The sequence below is a fragment of the Plectropomus leopardus genome, chromosome 4 (assembly GCF_008729295.1).
Source record: "Plectropomus leopardus isolate mb chromosome 4, YSFRI_Pleo_2.0, whole genome shotgun sequence".
NCBI classification, from domain to species: Eukaryota; Metazoa; Chordata; class Actinopteri; order Perciformes; family Serranidae; genus Plectropomus; species Plectropomus leopardus.
In genome coordinates, this window is record NC_056466.1 from 23,896,685 (window position 1) to 23,918,990 (window position 22,306).

At 41.1% G+C, this 22,306-nt stretch overlaps 1 protein-coding gene across 2 annotated transcripts in view; it reads left to right on the plus strand.

Moving 5' to 3' along the window:
- The window catches only part of add3a (adducin 3 (gamma) a), a 116,963-nt gene that overhangs the window by 24,536 nt on the left and 70,121 nt on the right, over positions 1-22,306 (plus strand). Inside the window, exon 1 of one of the 2 annotated variants that reach the window (XM_042484712.1) lies at positions 9,255-9,548. The exons of the other annotated variant lie outside the window; for it this stretch is intronic. The gene's annotated coding sequence lies outside the window, so the exon portion shown is untranslated. Of the gene's footprint in view, positions 1-9,254; positions 9,549-22,306 lie in introns of those variants that run through there. 2 annotated transcript variants of the gene reach the window in all.

Sequence of the window (22,306 nt, forward strand, 5' to 3'; positions counted from 1 at the left end):
GTAACTTACCTTTTGTTATTGGTCCTGGCAGTTTGGAAGCAGTGACGGTAGCAAGAAAGAAACCCTCCAGGCTTCCATCTCCACAGATCAGTCTCTCATGTTGAATACTTAGTGAAGCTGATCAGCTCTGTGACCTGAGATGCTGGTTTGACTTGGCGCTGATGCTGGCTGCCTGCTGTCTTCTTTCCAGTCATCTGGATGGCATCACAGCTACTCTTATCTCCCGGACGGTACAAACTACACACACCAGCCGCCCACATAACTGTCTCTGTGTAAACACACATATGCGGCAGAGTTTGGTAAATCCATTAGGGATGTGTGATGATGGAAATTCCTTTGCCAGTTGAAATTATCTTGATTTTTTTTTTTTTTTTTTGAAATGAAAAACAGATGAAGCTTTTCAGACGTACCTCTTGACATTTGCTATGTAACATATTGAAAAGAAAGCACAGAAATACTAATTATACTATAAATTGTGCCAACATATCAATGTATTTTCAGTATACATGACACTTACATGCAGAAAGATACATGCGTTCAGTACTGATGGTCCACTTTATTTAACCCCATTTAGTTCCAGACAGAGAGGACCCTGAATATACCTGATATTCAACTGAACCTTTTCTGGATTTCTATTTGCATGTACTTGTCTATTTGAATGTTTTTCATACATTATTTTATTTGACAGCAGGAATGACCCTAATGACTAATTTCCCTGACATTTCCACTAAAGTTTTAAACTTAGTATGAAAACACTCAGAACAAAGAGTGAAATTTAATCTATATGGTCATATTGTAAGAGCCATTTGAAATCATTAATCACATTTAAAATAACCAAATTGTATTTTAAATACTGCTATAATATGTGGCACTTTGCACTGTGTCATATGAACATGACATATTATGCTTCAAAACAACACAATTTTAAAAAAACAAACACAACATTTATCGAAAACAACATTCCTTAGAGGAATGTGCTGGCATTTCATTTGGGGGGGAGTGGTCACATAAAATAATAATAATTTTAATAAGTTTAACTGACTTAGCAAAATTTAGTTGACTAAATATGCACATTCCTATTTGGCAGTACACTGCTATTTGATACTCTTTTATGAATATATAGTTTGGTTTTAAACTATAATTTAAATAATTGCTGGTGCATTTTATGGCGATAAACGTCTGAGCTTCACTTCTTAAAGATGAGTGCAGCTGAGGATTTGTGCACACATATTGTATGTGTACAGTTACAGTTTCTTCTTCCCTCCCACAGACGTATCACGAGTTAGACATGTTTTTGTCTCTCACTCACATACTCAGACAAGTCAACACACACATGCTAAGCTGGTGTCAGTTTGGAGATGACTGGGAGATTCTGCAGACAAAGGAGGTTTTGAATTAGCTTTTTTTTTTAAAAAAAAAATAAGAGTTGGGCAGCTGTTGGTGGGCACACAGGCCGTGATATAGAAACATAAAAAAAACTTCAGGCATCCAGCCAAAGTGACGGGTTTTTTATAGAGGATGGAAATAATAAAAGGCGTGCTGTTCTTGGACTTTTAGGGAGATTCTTTGGTGTAAATCATGAAAGGCTGGGCACATCTGACACGGATAATGGTTTAATGATGTTCAACCCAGCCCTCTAGCATAACAAGGCTTCAGCTTATTACAACTTAATTCTCATTAGACCTGTCCATTGTATCAAATTTATAGAGGTATTACGCAAGCATTGAAATTTTAAATTACGAATGTAACTGTTTAAATTTGTATTTTTGTTTTGCTTAGCATGTACAGCATGGTTAGACAGAGATGGATCTGGAAACGGTCATGCTCACACTGTCCAACTCCTCTTTGTACACACACCCACACACTTGGTGTTGATTTGTGGGGACCGTGTGCATTGATATTAATCAAAAGCCGTCTCTCCGAGACTGACATGTAGTAACAAACTGTTTTAATTATAATCAGATTGGGTGTTTCCCTGATAAATAACAGCTGTCTCTTCTGTGACTCATCAGTTATGACAGCAGCCAGAGGGGGAGTTTGGTTAGTGTGTGTTTGTGTCTGTTACATGTGTACTGTATTTGGTTTGTGTTTTACAGCCACATTTGATATGATTTGTAGGCCTCCGTTTGAAGTTGTGTCAAGGTCTGAGATGGAGTTCTGGTCTTGTTGCAGCCGTTGTATATCTTTAGCTTTATGACCGTCTGACTGTGCGCCACAGTTTTGTGGTCGAGTTTGTGTTTGACTGGTTCTGGGCCAAATGATGTAATCATTTGGTGCATCCCAGTAAAATGCAGACGGGTTGCATGTGGCCACATCTTGACCACATGCACACATGTAAAAAAAAAAGTGTATTTCTCATTTACAGGACATGTGCAGACATACGTGGCAGAAACATTCATGTGTAAGCATATACGGTCAGAAACACACACTTTCACTTTCAGCTCTGGAGGCCTGTGGGGCTTTTGTAGTGCTGAGAGACCACAAACGACAGCTTTGTGTTCTGGGAGGCTGGGAAAGTTGGACCGCAACACACACAATCTCTCTTTCTCATTTGCACACACACACGCACGCACGCACGCACGCGCACACACACACACACACACACACACACACACACACACACACACACACACACACTTTGGCAGTGTCAAAGCCTGTGTGCAGTTCTGCCCAGCTCAATAGGCTGATTCATTAGAGCCTCCTCATGACACTAGGAGAGAAAATGGACTTGCAGGAAAGGGAGGACGAGGAGACGGGAGTGTTGCAGTTCAACACTCTGTGGCTAAAGGCTGACATGACCTGACAGTGTTCAGGTCAGTCTTAAAAGAGAAAATGGTCATTTTTGTGTGTGTGATGAACCTTAAATTCCCCAAATCATTTCGGTGTTGTCTGTCTTTATCATGTTAAGACCCAGACACCCCGAACTGACATGAAAGAACCTGCGTCACAAAAAGTTGTACTGCAAAGACTAAAATCGACAGCCAACCAGCATGTGCGTTTTGCACCTGCATGAGACAAAATGAATCCATGCCAGAAGGCTAATAACTTGTCTGCACTTGTCATTTAAAAGTGAAACTGGAGAACCAAAAGGATGGATTAAATATGCTAGTTAGCACACTAACAGCACAACCTGGTGCTGATAGAACTAATGACACTTAATGTGTGCCAGCCAACAGCACAAACAAAATGACACAAACTATTACAAGCTGTTTTCTGCTAAAAAGCTATACGGCCTTATACGGCCTGTTTACCTTCTTGTGCCCCGAACTGAACTGCCAGTCAGAGTGATTTCACTCTGAACGGCAATCCAGCTTGCTGAATCGGCCCAAAAAATCCCCCCAAAAAAGCAGACAAGTCATTACTGACACCAATTGGACACACTGAAAAATAGGACGACAGATGCTCACCGATGGTCCGTCATTGACTGTCTGTAGGCTGTCAACTTGGTGTGTCAGGGCCCTTAGATGAGTTTCATCCAAGGCCTTTGTGGGCAGAAATACTAGTTTTATCAGTGTAAATTATAGAATCACATTTATATTTTGGGTACAAGTGTAACTTTACTTGACTTAACCAGATTTTTTGTAACACAACGTGTAACAACGTGTAATGGGGCGAGCACTGCCTCAGGATCTCTGAGGAGGACCAGGATGTCTGATCATGCAAATCAAGCTAGTGCTGCATTTACTTCACTTCTAGATCTCCTACCCGTGCACAGGTTTGTCTAGAAGTTAAGTGCTTTTCAGAAAATATATTTGTGGTCAAAGAAAGTTGACACATGAAGGATCACACATCTTGTTCCTGATTGGCCCAAGTGCTAAATAGGAAAGCTCACACCCCTGGAGCTGGTGATAACAAACGCTACACATTATTTGCTCTGATTACTGTGGCTCAGCTCTGCTCATAGAGGGTCCACATGGAGAATTTCATAACTATGGTCATCATAGCTGTCATAAAAATACACCATCAAAACATGAGTCTGCTTTATTTTATTAGCTGCACATCCAAAACTTTAAGAATTTAGAGCATACTGACAGCCACCATTACACATTGTTACTCACAATGATTCAACATATTTGCGCCCTTTAGTCATTCTGTCCAAATGCACAAAAACACTCTGAAAACGTCCAAACCCTTTTCTTTCCAATAGCTCATCCCAAATTAATTTTATTTGCTCAGCAGGAGAGATTTTTTTCTTTTATTATTTCACAAAGGGGTTTGTTTTTTGTATCTAATATCATCATTACTGAATCTGGCAGCCGCCAGTGGAAATGTGCTGTGGAGTGGAGTGGGTGTTGTAAGTAACGATGCTTGGCAGCGAGCTGTGTTTGTCTGGATCTCTCCCTCGCTGTCTCAACTGGAGTCAGGCAGACTCCAAGCCCGGGCCTCCTGTTGATGAGGGGCTCTCACAGCCTGAACCCCCCCTGTCAGATGTGTGAGATTCTATGTCTTAACTGCTCCCTCTAGACCGCACCGAACGATTAGGTTGAAATTTTTACATTTTTCAGCCTGTTGTAGGTACATGACTTTCATGCTTTTGGTAAACCTGACATTATTATGCTGTGAAGCTTCCAGTGTTTCTTTTTTTGCAAAAGGGTAAAAGGTGTGATGCGAGGTCAGTTTTAAACAGCACAGCCTTCATCACTATTTTAAGAATTAGATTACTTAGTTTAAGTTGCAAACATGTTCTAACTATCGCAAGGTGAAACTGCAGTCCTGACCCAGAGTGCATTCTCACCATAATGAGCACCTCCTGACCTTGTGTCAGACATGGACTCATTAGCTGAAACACCGTGTTTACCTCTGTCACATGGCGTTACAGTCAACATGGAGAGTTAAAGAGAACCCCCTGCTCCCCACTGCAAATAGGCCAAGAGTCTCCACACCCCACTGTGAGGAGAGGTCGCCTCGGGACTTGAGCCGCCCCAATTGTTTGAATAAACAAGGACAAATAAATCTAGATGATTAATAAAGCTGTGTGCTTGGGGCCATTTTGTCCGGTTTCATTATTATAAAGTATGACTATTACAGTCATGAATTATTTATTGAATTTCCTATTTTGTTAATATGTAGAGTTGTGATCAAAGTAACTGCATAGACTCCTGAAGGAGTTTGATAAATAATACATGTGGTTCCACTATTCTCTCTGAAATCATTACAGCATTTTATTACCAAGTCCAACACACACAAGATTCGCCACTGTAGCTGCCGTGAAGCCTTTCTGGCTTGCCTTTATGGCTCATATTTCTATACAAGAAGGACAGTCAGTCACTGTGGTACAAACCCTTCTCTCTGGCATTAGTTTCACTCTACTCCACATGCACACTTTATTTGCGATGCTGGAATCATGCCAATAGACCACTGCAGGTGAATCCCTGCACTTCCTCTGGGTTTTTTAGGGGATTTGAGCTTGCATCAGCAGTTACGTTGCTCCGCTATCCTCTCGTGTATGCAGGGAGTAGGAAGTGTTTATTCACTGTGCATGTACAGAGTTGGATTCTGAGCAGATAATTTTTTTTTTTTTTTTTTAACCACTTGATCTGATTTTAGGCACATTTTGTTCCATTAAAAAAAAACAACTATTGTATTGTTTTAGTCTTGTTGATGCTGCAGCTCTGCGGGTATTGCTTTCTCTGCTGCTCCTGGATGTGTACTTAGTTGTGTTTTTATTAGGAAAAACATATTTGTCACTTGTAATAGTGGAAAGAATTTCAAGAATGGTAGCTCCAGATGGGACGCTGTCATACCATGTCAGTATAAAAGAGGGGAATACATCTAAAAAACAACTGGGGGAAAATGACATATGCCTCCCTTAAAAAGGCCGGCTGCTCTGTTATTACTTATTTTGAATGCAAATACAGCTAATCCATCTGTTGCTATTGATGTGTCTTCACGCTCAGAGGTTTAAAGTCAGCAGTGCTGAGTTTAAACCTCTGAGCGTGAAGACATATCAATAGCAAGGATGTATTCTTGGAAAGATACTGACTTGGAAAGATACTGACGGACAAGCGCTTAACAATTTGATAATTAATTATGTATGAAGGTATGCGCCAATCATATGTACACAGCCTGCACAGATTTACAACTTCATGTTGACTTTAGAGCTCATCCTGCCCCGCTTGAGCTACATAATTACCTACCTATGCGTACTTATTAACACACAGTGTGCATATACCCTCTGCCATTTACAAAGTGCACTCCATCTTCCTCCTTCTTCTCCTTACAGGAGGTTATTGTAGAAAGTTACAACTAGCAATCCGCTCATAAATAATCTAGACATGCATCCCTTTTTAACCCACAGAGACTGCCAGGCCCCTGCACATTTCACTCAAATATGTGCTAATGTTAGACCAGGCATCCAGCGGGAGGCCAGAGGGCGAGGTTTATTCTGGGACAGGTATGCACAGTCTGAGAGAGCTGCAGGGACAGCGTGAGAGTGCATGTGGTGCTTGTTCTTTAATAAATGCAAGTTTGAAATGTTTTTTATATAATACGTCACACCATCAGGGCTATGCAGGTTTTGAGATTTTTCTGCTAACATGAGCCATTAGCTGTCAGCTACAAATTATTTCTGACAACACTGAGGATGCCGTTTATTCCAGCGCAGCTTCAACACACCACAGCTAAATAGTTTCCAGTGTGGGAGATTCACTGCTTTCAGCCCTGACGAGGGATTTATCCTCCCGTACTAGACGTAGTTTGACAAACAAAACCACACTCGCCACACAGACAAGCAGAGTGAGCAGGGAATCCCTGCCATTTAGAGATTGACAGCTGCGTATACAGTAGCTTGGCCAGAGTGTGTCTCCCCGTAATCCCACTCTCTCAGCCTGAATAATTGATTCTGAATTGATTTAGGCTCAGCTGGCTCACTTGCTTCTCCTGTCGTATATGTATTTTTACTTCCTATAATTATTGTCTGCCTTGTGTCTGTGCTAGTCAGCAGTAAAGCTGAGCTTTTACCCTCTAAATGGAAGCGTTTTCAAGGAAGTGGTAATTAAAAATTCATTTAAGATTTGTTTGTTGCTCTTGCTGACCATAAATTGCACACACCAACTATTTCTTTACATGAGGGGAGTTAAATTTCCATCAATGCCTATTTAAATTCTTCAAAACAGTTCTGAGAAATATAAAGCCTCCTGGAAAAAGATCCTCTTCAATTTAAATCTTCTCATAATCAGATGGAAACCCAACAATGAAATGATGTTCATAAAGCCTGTGTGTTAAGAGTTGTTTGGGGATGTGGGGAGAATAGATGCGAAGATGCTTCCTCAGTTGAACTTTGTGTGGACAGCCTCACCAGTGTGAGCATTGAGGGATCCTTTCACATGCTAATTTAATGTCATTCCCCCGGCCTCTTCTTATTATCACCCCAGTTAACAAATTGACCTAACCAAAACTGTGTGACAACACCAAAGCATATTAATTAGCTGTGGGCTGCCGTAGGTATATATAGTTTCTACAATACTCATCAACATGCAGTATTTAACCTTTTACTAGGCATATGTGTTCCTGAGCTTGTTTGCTTGTTCTAGAGTTAGACATTTAGGAAAAATAATTTACTCACTTTCTTGTTGTGAGTAAAATGAGAAGATTGATACCTCTCTGCAGTGCAGTACAGTAAATATGAAGCTGGAGCCAGCAGGCAGTTAGCTTAGCTTGGCATAAAAACTTGAAAAGGGGGGAAACAGCCAGTCTGGCTCCAAAGGTAAAAAATATCTGCCTACCTGCACCTCTAAAAAACACTGATTTACTTGATATGTAGTGTTTTGGTTTTTTTTGAAAATTGATACAAAAACCAAAGTGTAAAAACAACAGTTCACTGAATTATGGGGTATTTTGTGCCTGACTGTTTTTACAAGCTATCTGTTTCCCTCTTCATGCTAAGCTAGGCTAACTGCTTGCTGACTCTCCCTTGAGACCTTGAGTGAGACCTTTAAAAATGATGAGACGCCTGCATTCGCTTTCCAGTTGAGTCTCACTAGTCAAGACGTGCACCCTAAACATTAGGCCCTACACACCTTTATGATTTCATCCTTTTTTTTGTGGGTAACATCACGTTTCCCATTGCCATGGCTTCCTATTGTAGTACCAAGGCATACTGGAACTATCTAAGTTATTGACCAAAATAACCCAGTACCAAGTAACATCAGAACTTCTCCAGTGAAATAATACCTGCCTTTGATCCTTTTGGTACCCCAGTCTCTGTGGTGTCTGGTGGCATTTTTACACAGCACAATGCTAGAACCAGTGCTACCGGTACTGCTCTAAAACATCCCCATATTTGCTTTGCAGCTTCTCACAATCTATCATTTCCACTACACTGACCGGGTTATACTCATGTGATACTTTCAGTAACAGTTCCCCGTCATCCAGACAAAGAAATCTCCGGTCTTGCTTTTCCTCAGTAATATTTTCTGTAATGAAGGAATCAGCTGCAGAGTTGAGAAGCTGCTTATGTTTTTATGGCACCATTTTAAGACAAAAATGTATTAGTGTGGACTTATCCAAAGCAATGTAATGAATACATTATTTCCCAAAACTCAAGCTATTCCTTTACAGGACGGTGCATTGTTTGGCTTACTTGCTTGTTCTGAAACTCTACAAGCACACAAAAAAACCTCACAAAATATTCAGCGTCTTGATGTTTCACCAAGATTCCCCAATTCCTAAATACCAGTCCCTCCCTTCTTTCTTTGTTTTGGTCAAAGTCTCCCCCCAAACTCTTTTGTGTGGAGGTGAGATTCCTCACATGAAGAGGTTGTTAAGCTGCTATCAGGGAAAGTGCTGGATGTCTTTTAGAGGAGTAATGGGGAGGGAGGAACCCTCTCAGTGGAGGGAAAGCAGTAGAGGCTCTCTTGTCAGACGTTGCTGAAAGAAACTAGCATTTCTTTTGTTTTTGCCTCACCAAGGACTTTGGAAAATGTAGCTTGAGTGCAGCAGAGGAAAAAAATGAATTAAAAGTTTGATCTCAAAAGAAAACAAGGGCGGATAAGACAGTGAGAATAGAGATAGAGGCTATAAAGCCAAGAAGTGTTTAATTACAGAAAATGTTTTTGCTTTTTTTTTCGCAAATGATAACGAAAGCATTCAGAGGGCAAATGACACTGTGATCTCAGTCCTGCATGCTTGTGTACGTGAATTTAAATCAGGTTTGACCCTCCCCCTTCTCTCCCCTCTTCTACCCCCTACCTCCATCACTCAGTGATTTCACACTCTTCCTCCCTCTCTCTGCATGCTGGTTAGTGCTCTGCAGCTCCTGCAGCAGATAAGTTGTTTCAGTGTTTCTCTGTGCACAGGACCAGATTTAGCAGAGCTTTACTGGGGAAGGGAGAGCACTAAAGGCAGAAAAAAGGGGAGATACTGTGGGAGGAGCGTGGAGGAAAGAGGGCAGCCGGAGCAACAGTTTTACACTGCACTCAGCTACAATGGGAGAGGCGTGTTAAAGAGAAAGCGCAGCACAGACAGAGGACTCGCTGCAGTGCAGGTGGATCACAACTGAAGAGGGAGGCTCGGAGGCAGCAGTTTAACTGTAATTGGCCGTCCAGCAGGTTTGTAGTGCAGTTTCTTTACAATGCTTGCTCATTGTGTGCTTCTCCGTGTGTGTTCTGTGACTGATATAATAGATCCTGTGTTCACCATCCAGGCTGCTATCTCACTGCTGTCTACTCTAGTTGTCTCTGTGCGACTGTGACATTTCCTAGAGCTGACAGCACATGGATCTGTGATAAACTTGCACGTTGCTTTCAGTCCTTGAGGCATGATTTTTTATTTTTCTTGGTGTCTCATTCAAGACAAGTTCAGTCTACATTAGAAACTTCTGGTTGGTGAGAAAAGAAGAGTTTTCTTTTTTTGCTTTGGTTGCTTCATGCTAAAGGAAAAGCAGAAGGCCTCTTCCCTCCTTTTCAGATTGCTTTTAATTTGGAGAAGAATAGAGCTGGGAGCTGTGAATGGGCCTCAGATGGCTTTCTGTGTGCAAAAGAGAGGTGCCGCCCTCTCAAGTGTCAGCATGCTTAGTGGGTTGATGGCGGGGGGTAGGTTCATGTGCTTGCAGTTAAAAGAAAGGGGGCTGGGTCTTATGCATGTGGGCCACATTGATAGGAGATGAGCTGTTACCTGTAAATAGTCCTTCACCTGTTCTAACTTTTCATAAAGGTTTGCCATTTCTAATGTGTCTGATGGCTACTCTCCCATTCTTTAACCCCCAAGGGAAAGGTGGAGTGATACAGTCAAGTGCTTAAGCCAGTCTTTTCATAGGTGTTTGTTTACCATTGACGAAGCAGCGATAAGAAGCTGTTGGGCGCTGCTTGTTTCTATTTCTGGCTGTTGTTTTCTGGGTGTTCCTATGAAAGGGTTCCTTTCATGGTTGAATAATCAACAGAGTGATGGGAAAGTCTGCAGTTCTGTTGCTCTTTTGCCCATGTTATCTGTTAACAGGCCCTGAATGTGCTGCTTATAGACACTTCACTTTGTTCAATTTTTCTGTTGCTTGGGGTGTTTGGCGTGATTGAGGTTTGCATTCTAGGCCTTCAGGTTATAGAGTTTTTCTACTTGTTTTTGATTTCTGCTTACACCTCTACAGAGGATGCAGCACAAAAATCTGTACACCATGCGAATGTAGCCACAATTTTCCCATCCGCTGTTCATTTTATCTGACAGTAAACTGTAATCGTTTGTTAGATTAGGCAATGAAGTAGGAATATTTAGGGTCAAGTTTAGTCTTATTTGTGCTGCTTTTGTTTTTAAGGAGAGGTAAAATGTTCTCTAATACCAAATCTTTTTGCAGTAAAACCATCCCACATTGCAACAAACTGATCCTGTGCACTGATGTGTAATAACAAAGCTTCAACATGTCACTGCCGTGTCCATATTAGAATTAACACTCCAAAGTGAGTATATTTGCTCATGTCTTTCTACTTGTCATCTCACCAGTCTTCCTGACAACCACAGCTGAAATAATTTCTCAGCTGCTGGAAAATGAAGGCTGACTTGCTGTCAAGTTTGTCTTGTCAGCGGTGAAGTGATGACGTCTGATGGATTCACATAAGTGAAACTAACACCTGCGTCCATGGTGCTGCCTCCTGAGGGCAGTGACCCCATCACACACACACTTTCTTAACTATCTATACTTGAGGTGGGAAAAAATGGATTGGCTTAAGTTTTGCAATATTTTCTTTTACTACTATTTTTAATCATTTTTCTTGCCTGAATCAATTTCAATCAAATGCAGAGGTGGAAAGAAGTTCCCACTTTTATTGTGGAAATCTGTGAGTAACGTAACATCTTACCTGTTTTAAGAAAAACAAAGCCAGAAAGCAACAAAGCAGAAATTGACAGTTGTTCCGAGGATATGGACCTTCAACTGCTCCAATGGGAAATCAGACACGGTCAGTGCAATCTCTTTGCAGGATGAGCAAACTTTCTGTTGCTGCTGTTACAAAGTTTAGACCCAGCCTGTTGTGATCCCTAGCGCCTGGGCTTGCGCTGCCTAAATTTTACTTGCTACAGCCGCTATTGAAGGTCCGTCTTTTGAGCATCTGTCCAATCTCCTGTAAAATAGTCTCCTAGCGATGGAAAGTTGGGTGGTGGGACTGCAGGGTGCGCTATCTTGCAAATTCTTGTCATAAATATTGTCTGATAAATGTAAAAAAAAAAAAAAAAAGAGCAAGAATGGGGCAAAAGGCTGAGGGAATCAATGCACTGCATGCAGCTTTACAATGAAATAATATTGTACCCATTTTATTGAGTAAAAAAAGATAGAAAATCAATATGTGGCGGTCAATAGTGATACTGTGGCGCTGTATCGAATCAGTACCCAAGACTTGTGATTGAAATTGGGAAATAAACATATCATCCCAGCCCTCGTCTTCTTCTGGATAAACATTGCTTAAAGTAGAGTTTCTTTGAGAATATCATCAATAATAATACTTAAATAATAGGCAAGCTTAATACTAAGAGAATGTGTAAGGTTGTGTTGTAAGTAGAAATTTAATAAAATAATATGTTTCTTTGGTCCAGCACCCAATCCATTGGACACTGAGATTTATGGATTTTAAATTTTTTAAATGTTAAGATTACGTAAAACATTTTTTTTTTTTTTGGCTTTAATGAATGAGTATGTTGGATCTTGTTGTAGCTGAAAATAGACAATCACACTTTTCAAAATGTCTCAAAATACTTTACGAGAAAACAATATGCATGTTTATTTCAAGTGCAATTGCTAATGCTAATGGTCTTGCTTTACAGACTGAGGTGCAATACACTTTGCTTTACGATTCAACTCTGTCTTTAGAGGAGAGGTAATCTGCGTACACATCCTGCTGCCATGGCACTTGCTGCCATGGCAATGGCCTCGGTTCTCTGACAAATCCTAAATCGTCTCATCAAATATTTGTCCAGAGTTCTTCTGCTGAGAAGTAATAAAACAGGACCTTTGCAACAGGCTTTGTTTGGTCTTCATCTTTTGGCCATTCTCTGAGGTTTTCTCATTGTTTCAGGAATGACTTTGTGTGCCGAGGCCTTTGGAGAAAAATATTGCTGCTTCAGGCCGAATGATTTGCAGTCCTGCTGGCCTTGATTTCCTCTCCTCAGGCAAATGTGCATTCATCTGAATTCAACACCATATGCCTGCTCTCGGGTCAAGGCTTTTTAAGATATATCTTTTGTGTTAAATGAAGACAGATTCCTCACTGTTGCTTCTGAGTTATTGTGCTTCAACCTTGGACATGTAGTTCACTAACATTTTTAAAGTAGCTGAAAGAGGTAACGTTTCCCCCATTCTGAGGCCTGGGAGGTGAAGTATTGTCCGGTGTCTCAATCAACCTCAGTGACCCAAGCAGTTCTCCAGTTCCTCTCCTTATGTTTCCACTTTAAGAGGCATGATTGACCCTGTGTGTGTGTATGTGTGTGGGGTGTGTGAGAGAGTGAATGAGTGAGTGTTTTATACAAAGAGACAGGAAAGGGGGTGTCTTATCGTCTCAGAAAAGGGTGTTGCTCTTCTTTCTAACTTGTGTTGTAAATCACTGGTTTATGTAATGGGGCTGTGTGTGTGTGTGTGTGTGTGTGTGTGTGTGTGTGTGTGTGTGTGTGTGAAATAGCTTGGCTAGCGAGCCTGCCATTATGTCATACAGCATGGTTTCCAGCTGTCCAAGTCAGCTGCATTTAATTTTGCTTTCAAGAAAGTCATCCCCAACCACACTGTGTGTGTGTGGGTGTGTGTGTCATTTATGTGTGTGTAGGTGTGTATATATTTTCGGACCGTTTCAGATCTGTGCTCAATTGTTTGTATAAACGTGCATACTCAGTAAACTCTGTGAAGCGTCACCTGTTGGCCCTCAGAGCGAAGAAATCCTTTCTGTCAGATTCTGGCTGATGAAAGCTCTGAACCTTTCTGATGATTGTGATTTGGGTCTGATTGAACACTGCAGTCCAGCTCTAAGTTAAACCAAATGTATTTGGGTTGGGTCCCACTGAGGGGCTTAGATGTGAGCTTTGACAAAGGACTGCACACGTTTCAGCTTGCAGGTGCACACACAGGGGCCCAAACTCCGTTCCTATGATCATGTTTCTTTGCAGAAAACAAAGCATGAACATATTTGAACCTGCCAAAATGGCAGATTTCTCGCAGTCAGGGTCATTTTATTTAGTAAACACAGAGGTCTTTTAAAGTTTGATATTCCCACGGGCAACTGATCCTCAATTTCCTTCAGACTTAAATTTATATGTAGTTTTTTGTTGACACTGTTGTCCTCTCCCACGGCTGTTTACAGTCATGTTCCTTAATTAGATTCTTGGAAAAAAGAGGGGTTGATGCTGCATAGTTTAATTGTTTGATGAGGTTGTCTGAGCTGGCAGTGAGACAGAAACTGCACTCACTATATCCATTGTATGCCCTTTTGGATGATAATATCAGCTAAGTGGCTAAATGCCAATAGAAATGTCTGGCGCTATCTTACTGTTCTCTTCACCCAGCAGTAGTCAGACCCTTCTGGCCCCAAGCTCGAAGTGGGCCTTAACCACACTGAGTTGAGGGTTGAAGGGTGAAACCAATAACGTTTTGACCTTCTCCCAACACTTTTAATAGGCTGCTCTGGCCTGGTCAGAGTTCATGGGAAAGCTTTGCTGAACCTGTCTTCACTGAGCAGCAGGACCTGCTGACATGTTGCTCACATGACTTGTCACCAAAAATGGATCTCACTGTTATTTGTAGAAGATGAAGAAGAGAGAGTCTGTATGAACCTGTTAGACTTATTGTAAAGAAGTATTTGACAGCTGGAAAGATGGTCTGTTCTTATGCAACTAGGCTGCCTATGCAGCTTAAAGATAATTGATGCTACATAACCAGAGAAAACAGAGAAAAGGACTGTTGCATTTGCTTTTGCTAAAGAAGAAGAATTCCAATCGAACCACTGAACCAATGAATGTTCCCGCCCAGGAGTGACGCAATACGAACTTGTCCATTTGACACATTGGCGGACAGCTAATAACAAATGATCTGGTATTATTGTTATACATTGAGCTAAAACACATTACTGAAAACATTTTAGGTTAGAAATAGGTAGTGCAGTAGCAGAATCTTGGTTTATTTTTGATCATTATGTTCAAGCTGCTTAGTTTTACCATTTGATCTGAGTTTGAGAGCAAGAGAGCGATAATGCCGGTCAGTCTCTTGATTCACTTCTATTGTCTTTGTGTCTGTGGTGGCACCATTGGTGTGGTGGGCAGTACAAAAATGTAGAAGTACAATCTGTATCTGTAGCCCAAGAACCAATGAAATGCCACCAGATGATGCAAAAAGGCATATTATGATACAATGCCTGTTGAAAGTTGGTAATTGCATCCCTTTTGGGATTTCTATAAACTTTTCTATACATTTATGTGTGAATAAAAGGTCATATTGTATATAAATGCATGCTTGTGATTTCAGGTTCAAGGTATCTTTATTATCCCCAGGGGGGCAATTTGATTCATTTAATGAGTTAGTGAATTCTGAAAGACGCTATGAGTAAAATTTTCCACCAGATGAAATATTCACCAAAACCAATAGATGAGTCAGGCCTTAGGGACACGATGCATCAGGACGTCTCTCCCCTGCAGTTATGACCAGCCCTTACTTTCCATTATGCTTTAGTTCCTTTCACTTTGGTTTGTCTCCATCTGCAAATATTACTCCATTACTGTGCACAAATTTAGTGTGCTTTGTCATAAAACCCAAAGTTGTACTTCAACTTTGACCTAAGCTGCTTGATGAACATTTTAATCTGCAGATGCAGCTTGTTTTTTTGCATCTAATAAGTACAGTTTCTGTTCAGTCTCCCTTTCGTCAAGGACAGCTTCCATCCCTGTCTCAGCATTGATAATAGCAGACTTGTGCTGAGTCACAGGGACTACCGTGTGTCTTACACCAGATCAGCTGTTCCTAGGGAGGACTTTTGGGGCTTTTGTTTGCATAAAACAGGCATCAGCCTTTTATTAGTGTCAGATAGTAATGCTGATGCTTGCTGGTCGGGAAAAAAAAAAAAAAACTCAACATCAAACTGAAGGCACTAGAATCTTTTGTAGTAGTTGTGGTTAGTTTGAAAGGTGTTTTATGAGTTTTTTTATTGTAATGTTTAATGGACCATTTCCTTTCACTCTAATTGCTAACAAATGCAAAGTATTTTACTAATTTCTCAATTCCCAGGGATGAAGTCTTTGAAAGGATAAACTTTTGAAACCTTAACTTCTGCTCTGTAAGGAAGAAACATACCTGTACTTAAGCTCTGAGAGGAAAGTGAGAATTTGAAATTTCAAAGTGAGTACTGTTTAGACAAGTTGTCTGTTTGTTCTCAATGTGACATTTGTTTGCAGGGATTTGCAGCTCTGTGAAATGTGATGATGTGTGGCAGGTTAAGGGATTGCAAAAGATGGAGAGGAGAACACAGGAAAGAGGATGTTGCTTGACTCGTCCCAGCCTTGCCAGTTTTTACATAACTAAGAATCATACCAATCAGCCAGCACAAACACATATTACATCCCTGGGGATACATTGCAAAACAATACAGAACCTTGTTTCCCCCAAAAAAACAATGACTTCATCGTTCCTTGGTAATCTTTTCTTCCCTGGCAAATATTGACTCTGTTGGTGAGGGGGCTGACTACACAACTTACCAATTTCCCCTGAAATCTTTTTTTCTCTTTCTTTTCTATCATTTCTTTCCTCTTTCCCTCCTTTCGTCTTAAACCAAAACCTGGAAGTCATTTATGAAGTAAGGATGAGGTTTCTCCTCATCCAGAAGTGGATACGTGAGTAGGGCTCAGTGAGGAGGGACTCCAGTTTGACGTCCCACACCTCCCCATCGAGGGAATTGCATCAGAGTGGAGCTGAAGATCTCAGTGCTGGAAACAGCTGTGGTTTGATGTTTGGCTATAACCAAGTTAGTAACCACTAGTTACTAAAGCAGAAATTGTGTTAACTACAGTCACAGTCTTTTGAACAATTTAAAGCTCCCAAGTGCAAACAAGTGCTGGAATATGTGTTGGCAGCATTGATGGAGAGGTATTGTACGAGATACTATGAGGCATATGAGAGGAAATTGGGATTATACTGGCGCAGTGCACCACTACACTACACGTGTGTAAGCGTCTCAGTTTTAAGCCATAAACCCCTTTAGCATTGCTAGCTATGTTATCACTGTTAGCTCTGTTAGCAGTGTCAGTACTGCTTTAAGTACTAACATATGTAGGGGTTTTGGGGCTCAAAATAAAGCTGCTTACTCACCACGGTTACCTGGGTGAAAAACCGGAGGATTGTTACAATGTTTCAGCAGCATCAACACATAAAATATTATAAAAGGCAAGACGTCTTAATTGCAAAAAATTCAAATTGGATCACTAAAATTTCATCTCTAAATGGATAGTGCTTTGAAATGCAGTGCTAGAGCTCACTGAAAAGCCTCACACTGGACTATGAGGAAAGGCCTCTTGTGTTTTACTTCATTTTGCATTTTTCACCCTTAGAAATGAACCAGCTAGTTTCCCATCAATGGGTGTCGGGCTATGGAGAGCAAATTAACCGAAGCTGGCATTGCTACTATGTAGGCATGGTATTTCAAAGGCATCATCACCCATTGCTTTGTGCCTGGGCTTAGCTACAGTAAATGGATTATTAAGTCACTTTTGAGTGAATCAAATCCAAATCATTTAAAGTCCTCTTCAAGGGGAGAGAGAAGACAATTTCCCAGAGAACATCCATGTTTCACTTCCTATCTTTATCCTCTCTTTGTCTCTGTGAATCCTGTTAATCTTGATCTTGTAGCTGAGCTTCCTTTCCTCTCATCTCTTACCTTTGTCACACAAACTGGATTAGAGCTGGGAGAGACGGTTAGTTTGAACTCTCATTCTTTCTTTCTATCTGGAGCTACCTAATCGGGTTCACTGGAAAACATGCTGATTTGATTCGTCTACAGTCTTTGTGGAGGTCTGTACCTATGAGGGAGATTTTTAAAGTCAGCATGTACCTTTATTTCTCCCACTGTGACAACAACTGGAAAAAGGGATTATATAGAACTAAGATGTTTATCTCACAGACACGCAGACAGTAGATTTACACTTTTAAAACAAAGAGGAACAGACAAATCTCTTGATTGCGTTTAAGCCATAAAGCTCTAACATTACAACTTTGGGGGAGTTCTGTGGATCCACGCTCCAAGGCCTGCTAATCATTGTGGGCTTAAAATTGGAGAACACAGCCCAGATTCCTCACACATGAGAGGGGATGGCGTCCAAAGAGGGGAAAAAGAAGGGGATAAACTGAATCTGGAAGTGTGTGAGCCTCCCAAGTTCGTGCAAGACAGAGTGACATATCAATTTCATGGGTCAAGGGTCATAACCATGTAGATGAAACAAGTAGAAGAGCAGATTGAGGAGTCGGGTGGGAGGTCGAACAAGCCACATGTATAGAAAAAACACCAGTTTGGGATAGGAGTTGGGAGTAGGTGGGAGGAGATGTTATTAATCTCTGTTGTTTTCCCCTCGTATTGTCATTTCCTCTGCAGCTGGTCCGGGTTTGAGAGGGAAAGAATAACACAACTGAGGAGATCAGAAATCTAAACAGTGGTGCTGCCAGTGGGCTGGGTGTTCCCCACCGCTGACACATCTGTAATAAAACACATTGTCTGATTTCGTAATGTGCTGCTAATGAAGGCGAAGAGAAGGCAAGGCGGGCTGCAAATGGACAGATGTAATGCAGCCCTTGTGTTGAATAAATCTGTGCAGTGAACCAAAAATACACAAAGTTAACCCTTTGAAACCTGAGCAAATTGATCTGATTCCTTTGTAAAACATGGAGAGAAAGCAATGAGTAACAAAAAAGAAGAAATTACCCCAAAATTCATAAGAAATTAGTAAAAATGACAAGAAAGTTACCTGGAAATAAGCAAGAGCAGCTGAATATTGGAAAAAAATATATGTATACATTTTTTTTTCTGTAACATACTCTAAAATATATAATTATAATATGTATAAATATAGTGTCCCAGGCATTTCCCCCAGCCTTTTTTTAAGTGTTCCACTTAAAATAAATAAAATATTTTTTTAAAGATCATTTTCTTGTCACCTTTTACTCGTTCTTGCAATTTGTGGGGCATTTCTTGGCAAGTTGTTGATTGCCTTTTCCCTGATGTTTTCAAAAGAATTCAAACCAATTTGCTCAAGTTTCAAAGGGCTAAATAGCTTGTGAAAGGTGTCTAAATGCAGCACAAGAAAACTGATGTCAATCCAGGATTCAAAGGGTTAAAAACTGCTATTCTGATGAAAATTAATTAGTAGTCATCTGGTTCTTTTGTTTCTTTGTTTCCTAAATAGGTCTGAATAGTTAGTGTGACAAGAGTAATTCCGCAGATTTATCGCCCTGCCTCTGCCCTTGACAGAAAACTCCCATCAACCCCTCCTGTACTCTCAGATCAGATCACTAGAGTCTGACCTGACATCCTGTGGGTCGTGGCCCCATTAAAACACACTCTCAACAAGGGTTTTCCCCCACCTGACAGTAAGCCTCCTCTGGACCTCAATCAGTGCAGATACAAACATACGCATACTCATGAACAAACGTGTGTACTTTTTCACACCATAAGTCACACAGCGCCGGGGTCATATGGTTGGGATGTCTGTGTATCAAACTCATAACGTAATCGTGATCAGAGCGGGCTGTTGCTTTTGCATTTAGAGCCTTCTGTGGCAGGAGAAAACAACGATTGGTTTATATAGAGTATGTTGGAAACAAAGTGCTTGTAAGGTCGAGAGGTTTGACCCTCTCTCGCAAGCTCTCTTTTTTTTCATTCTAAACAAAACTTTTCCCATCACTTTTCGAAAGTACAACTGGATTCAACACCACATTGAGTCTATGGGACATGCAAAGGACACAGTTCTTGGTGAGAGTTTGGGGAGGCAGGGGGATGCAGCCAGAGGGCGAATATGATGGCAGGCTTCTCAAATGTGGCTTTTTTGTTTGTTTGTTTGTTAGTTTGACCTTAAAGGTCCTGACATGCCAAGCCAACGCTCAGCCATTGGTCACTGTCAGGCCATAGGTGTGTGTCGTTGACCTTGTTCTTGGCACAAGTTGGCCCTTGTTGGCTGTTTTTTGGAAAATTCAGCGTGATGAATTGGCGGTGGAGCAAAATGAGCCCGAATGAAATCACTTTGATCGGCAGTTAAGCTCAGTGCACAATGGTGAACTTATTTTAGTAGCCATTGAGCTCTTTTTGCAGAAGTGATTAGTAATTGTTTGTGTCATTTTTCACCAGCTCACAGTAATTATCCTTTGTTCTTTCAACACTGGGTTATACTGCCATTGTGCTAACTGACTGACTAGTGCATTAAATTCCTCCTGTCGTTCGTCTGGTTTCCCTTTTCAATGGCAAATACAGACTACCTCTGCCTGTTGGTATGGGGAGTTACCTCCTTTAATGGAGGCGCAAAATGTATTTGCTCGTTCACCCTTAGTTAGTCTTGATTAGTCTTTGTGGTGTGTTCAAGTGCAACTTCCTGGCTAAGACTCAGGCAACATTAGGCAACAGTCTGCCTTTGTTGCCACTTGTTTTTTGATGGCGGTTCGGTGAGTCTTGGTCCAAAGATGTAGTCAGATGACAGGTCATGCAAAACCTGCCTGTTACAATAAAATTGAAGCCTTTAGCATCTCTGATAGTAGCCTTGGTAAAGAAACATGGCTCAGCAATGGTAAGAACAATAATTTGGGAGTGAGACATTCTTATCACAGGACCTACAGAAGTGTTATTTTATAAAAATACCACTTTTTCTGTAATTTCCTGCCTGGCCACAAATGTTGAGCCAGTCGCTTTAGAGTGATGACACAGCTCAGCTGAGGAAAGAGACTGTTTCCAAGTAGGACCACAGAATCGTGGGTCAGTGAGGCAGCACTGATCACTGCTCAACATGCCACTGAGCGTTTGATGCATGCTAAGGTCCCACTCAAACCTTGGCCATTATTGATGTTAATGTATAGAAACAAATAAATAAATCTGCACCTCACAGCTGATTTGACATAGAGCTACCCACTGATTAAACCTTTAAAAAAAAATACTTTTTTCCAAAATTCTACTTCAATAAAATGCATGAGAGGAAATAAGATATATGTTTTTTTTAGTTTAAAGGTTTATGTAGCATTTTTAGATTGTCTGCAATCGTTTAAGAGACCTCCAGCCACTCTTCAAAGGACACTACTTGGCTCAGGCTCCCAAAGCTCGTCATCAGGGGCCGCTAACTCTGGCTCGTCCAGGGTCCACTGTCTCTCTCATGCTGCCGGGGGTTTGGCAGGTAAAGAAGTCAGAGTTATGGAAGTCATTAAAATTCCTGGGGAACATGTGGACGCTTGTTTATTTTTCCTCCCAGGCAGAGAGGGTGGAGAGCTGCCAGGACGCTGCACTGTCCTTCTCTCAGCAAGAAGGAGAGCGGACAGAGTGTGAGAGAAGGAGGACCTGATGGAGGACGGAGGAGATGAAAGACAGAGGAGGGGAGGAATGAGCGAAGCAAAAAATGAGTGGAGGGACGGAGTAATGGAGGGAGAGTTGAAGTGGTTGAAAGAGGGAAATGGAGGATGGAGGGATGAATGGAGACAGAGGATAGGGGGAGAGGCGGACACCCTCTACTGGATGCCAAACAATGAGTCGCACAAATGAGCGTTGAGGTTTCAGTGAGCCGTACAGGAAGAGGATTAGAGATGGATGAATTGACATACAGGCTGGAGGCAGCAGAGAGAGAGCAGCGGAGGGAGGCAAGGGCAGAGATATAATAGCTACATTTTGTACAACTGTCAACTGAAGTTTAGACAAACTTTTAAAATGTCACAAAAATGTAATGACATCATTTTTTTTTTTATCAAAGACATGGCTTTTTGAAGAGGAATCCTGTGGGTAAAAAGAGATATGTGAGCCATATCCAATTTCAGATATTTTAGATTTTATTATATTTTAATGTTCTTAATATATGTTATGTTCTCTCAGATTTTCTAATCACCGATCTGCTGCAAGAGAAAGTCAAGTACAGAAAACAGTACCGTTGGGTAGAGTGCCAAATTTCAGGTATTGGTTCAAATATGAATTTTGCGCATCCCTACTGATTACAGTTTTGGGTTTGTTTGCTCATCTGTTAAATTTAAGCAAACCACTAAAACACAGTCCTGATGATTTTACTTAAATGATAATATTAATAACTAGAAATCAAGGTTTTAGGGGCTTTAACACTAACCAAAGCAGCAAATCGGACCATCAAATCATCTCTCCTTGCACATCGCTGTCCTCTGTTAAATCCATCCAGCATTATCGGCTGTTAATAAGAGACCTAGTTCCTCCACATGCAATATATGGTAACGCTTTAAGTTGCCCACCAACCAGCCATAAATCTTCATGCCTTCATTTTAAATGTGGAAAGATCCCTTCATGCTCGTCTTTAAACACCGCATCCAAGAACGGCCTGCTGCGATGGTGGGCGTCTTTTCTGATTGGTTAAACAGAGGGGAGGACTTGAAAGGGAGATTGGTGCAGAGTGTAACCCGGGGGAACCGATTCTATAATTTACCACTGTGCATGTGTGAATGTGTGTGGGAGACAAAAACAGAAATGACCGGTCTGGCCGTTCTATCAGGCACCTTGTAAACTGAGTCAAGTCACCGCCTCAACTTTAAAGTGCTTTACTACTTTTTTTCTTCTTATCCACTGACGATACTCTGTTGGCCATCTGATCTGACAGGAGCTTGGTAGTAGGGATAACTCACATTGAGTTCTACTGATGTGTCTTGCCTCCCATCCATTCATCT